General features: G+C 34.5%; 1 protein-coding gene across 1 annotated transcript in view; it reads right to left on the reverse strand.

The window, feature by feature from the left end:
* LOC106474653 (rho GTPase-activating protein 7-like) overlaps window positions 1–4,153 on the reverse strand; it is a 98,746-nt gene that overhangs the window by 87,402 nt on the left and 7,191 nt on the right. The window lies entirely within an intron of this gene.

Genomic DNA, 4,153 nt, shown 5'->3' on the forward strand with positions numbered 1-4,153 from the left:
ATCACCACCCACCGCCAACTCTTGGGCTACTCTTTTACCAACGAATAGTGGGATTGACCGTCACATTGTAACGCCCCCACGGCTGAAGGGGCGAGCATGTTTGGTGTGACGGGGATTCGAACCCGCGACACTCAGATTGCGAATCGAGCGCCCTAACCACCTGGCCATGCCGGGCCATGTGCAAAAGAAAGCGAGATATGCAGATTATATATAGGAAAATATATTTCTCGTGATTTGAAATTTATATGTAGGCACTAACATGCATCACAGCACATTTGAATCGTCCCCCGATGAGTCAGCAATAAGTTTACAGTCTTGCAACGGTGAAATCCGGGGTTCGATTCCCCACGGTGAACAGATTGCAGACCTTTGTGTGGCTTTGTACGACAGAAACAACAACAACAACAAATATGAATCTCAACATTTAAAATTAATAGTAGATGTACCCGTGCGATGCACGGTGAGAGGCTTACGAAACTTTTTTTTTTTCCCTAAATATGCCAGCGGTAATATAAATACAAAAAATACATGAGAATAAAACTATTCATGTCCACTAGACTTGATTATTTAAATAACATTTCATTTTTTTATTTTAGTTGTTTTCTTTATCAAAAAGAAATAAGTAACGTGTGACTTAAAAACATCAAACTCAATATAAGTATGTTTATCTTGAAAGTATGTGTGAAAAAGAAATCCCTCAAATGATTGATGGTATTTGAAAACGATATGCAGTTGGAGTAGTAATGTTTTACCAGTTATGAATATAAATAATGTTTCTGATTTTTGTCCTAAGTACGCCAGTAAAAGATTGAAAGTACAAAGATTGTATGTGTACTCCATGTAATAAAAGAGGAGAAATCCCATCAATACCCCTAGTGGCTACCCCAATGACTGATCTTTATTTAGCAGTCACTAGAGCTATGAAATCTATGCATTTTAAAAGAGAATTAACGCTTTTTGACACATCCCAAATCATTCTTAGTTGATTAAACCACATTTGGCAGGTTCAAATTCAAATGCCTAGGAGGAGTTAGAATTTGTTTGTTTGTTTGTAATTAAGCACAAAGCTACACAATGGGCTATCTGTGCTCTGCCCACCACGGGTATCGAAACCCGGATTCTAGAGTCGTAAGTCCGCATTCATACCGCTGTGCCACTGGGGGGCAGGAGTTAGAGGGCAAACAAATACAATTTTCAAATTATAGTAGGATAGTCTATATTATCGAGTATCTGGCACTCATAACGAGAAATACATTTTCTTTTATATACACTACTCTTATGTAAATAAAATGTATTTTTTTACTTTAATGTATAAAACAATTGAGCAAGGTAAAAAATCTGTTACACTTTTAGTTGCATTTTATATATTTTTTACTTTTGTTAATTCTTCGATTTTTTTGCAACATAGGTTCGTAAACAATATAATTGAAAGTCAGATATCTGATAGGCTGAGTATAAGAAAAATTACTTATTCGACGATAAATTAATTAAGTAGCATTTATAGTATCTTATAGTACCGCTGAAAAGCCACTACTAGTATTGTCTCAAACACAAACGTCCTTCGCTAAAAAGCCACTACCAATATTGTCTCAAATACGAACGTCCTTCACTAAAAAGCCACTACCAGTATTCTCTCAAATACGAACGTCCTTCGCTAAAAACCCACTACCAATATTGTCTCAAATACGAACGTCCTGCACTAAAAGGCCACTACCAGTATTGTCTCAAATACGAACGTCCTTCACTAAAATGCCATTACCAGTATTGTCTCAAATATGATATGCATCTTACTTTTTCCTTTTCCCACATTTATTTCTTTTCATCAATTTCTGTTACTTTTTTGACCTTTAAAAACATGTAAAAAATATAACAAATAAAAGTCAAGATTAAAATTTTCTTTTCTAGCACTTTCATCTTTTAAGTTTTTACTGCACAAATATAATTCCGTAAAAACGAAATCACGAAAGAGCGTCTGTTTGTTTGTTTGTAATTAAGCACAAAGCTACACAATGGGCTATCTGTGCTCTGCCCACCAGGGGTATCGAAACCCGGATTCTAGCGTTGTAAATTCGCAGACATACCGCTGTGCCACTGGGGGCCGGACGAGAGTCATTAATATATTTTGTTAAATTTATAAATACATTTCACACAGACATTAAATGTAAGTCAATTAATCCCCCCTATCTCACTTGCTTTGACGTATATTTTTATCACAAAAAAGAATAAATCAAACTTTCAATCAGCCTTTGCAAAAGCAATTCTACAAACCAATAATCCTTCATTTTGAATTTCACCACCCTATGCACACCAAACGAACAACTATTTTTAGACAGCTCATGAGTATTAAATTAATTAGTTCAAGTAATAGTGCAAAGAACGCAGTTGTCTGAAAACTTCAAAAGATCTGAACAATTAATGTTTCTCCAGAAAACATCATATTCAGCATTATCAACGAATATGGAAGAAGACATTAATTCAACAATAACCATTATCCCTCCTTTCTATCTAAAACATAGACCTAAACTTGTCATTCCATACATTATCCCAAAACTACAAAAACATCTCAGGCCCACTTACTAAGGGTGCAAAAGTTCAGGTTTTTGGGTTATTTTCTCTTGGAGCTATGGCGGTCACACTTCTTTTCCATGTGGTTTTTCGCTAACTTGCGTCATACAAATATGCGCATGTGCGCACTACCGTGGATAAGTAATCATACCTAGGTGAACACCCTCAGGGTCCAATAACTCTATGTTGACACTAAAGAAAATAGTGGAGTTTCTGAACATCACATCAATAACCACGGTGTGTCAAAAAGAGACTGTTCTCTTAATGCCAAGCCACTCTCTCTAGGTGTTCCTCATTTTTATATGCAAAATACAAATAAATTCTATACATACAAGAAAAACATTCAAACCTAAACAAAGGTCAACATGGCCCACTTAAAATACGTACCTCTCTACTTTTTACCGTCTGGCAGTACCCATTAAAATCATTCCTCCATATCTCATGCATAAAGTTTATGTGCATGTATGTTCTCTCACTTCTTTATTTGGAATAATATTCATTCAAATTTCTGCTTATTTCTTGCATTAAAAATAAAAAGCATTTTAATTAAATTATATTATAAATTTATAATATCCTATTATCATTATGTCAAACCGTTTCTGCGTACCTGCAGTAGTTATTTGTTCAATGCTGTAAAGTCAGAAATCTTTAAAATAGTTAGGCTACAAGATTCACTGACGAAGTCGCAAAGACAGAGCATTGCACGTAAAATAAAAATAAAGGTAAGAACTTTTCTGAAACTCACGTCGCTTTGATTCATATTTCATTACGTCAATCTGTAGCAAAGGTTTATGGAAATTCGCTACAGCAAGTAACTTCTCATACGTGTTATAACGTAAATTTAATGTTTTCATTGTTTTTATTTTAACAATCCGTTCATTTTAAGAGATTCAATCATCTCAGTTATAAAAAGCCCGGCAAAAATTGTATTTCGTGCTAAAAAACGTAGTTTTCGTAATAATAACTGTATAAAATACATGCGTTTGTGTGTGTGTGATATTGTAACATCGTTCTTGGTGCAAAAATAATTGTAAAATAATCAATTTCTATATACATAGAAGCCCCCTATGGTTCAGCGGTAAGCCTGAGAACTTAGAACGCCTTCTAATGTTTGCTAATTTTAAATGTAACATTCAGCCTATAAGCTCTCATGTAACAATAAACATTATCTAAGCATATGTTTTATACTTTCTCACTTTTCCTTAACTACAATAAAATTAGATTGTCCACACATTGTTTCCTATATAAAAAAAAAACTTGTTCATTACCATCTTTATCCTATCATAACCCTTGAGGATGTGAATTTTCCTCTGTCTGAACAAGAAACTTTGTGATTTTCCACTGATCTTCTGATTTTTCTAGAAGGTAAGGGTTCAGGAAAGAAAGCTACATCATGTGATTTCATACACAAGCTGTAAAAAAGACTTGTTCTCGTTTTCTTATTCTAGTCAGAACAACAATAAACAGTTTCGATGACGAGGAACCCACTTTGAGACTAATAATGGCTGGAGACGGCTTGAATGGGGTAATGAAGAAAAACTTTAATATAACAGCAAATGTACAACGTTTCTACAAGGTTGAATCGTAC

The sequence above is a fragment of the Limulus polyphemus genome, unplaced genomic scaffold (genome assembly GCF_000517525.1).
Source record: "Limulus polyphemus unplaced genomic scaffold, Limulus_polyphemus-2.1.2 Scaffold6, whole genome shotgun sequence".
Taxonomy (NCBI): domain Eukaryota; kingdom Metazoa; phylum Arthropoda; class Merostomata; order Xiphosura; family Limulidae; genus Limulus; species Limulus polyphemus.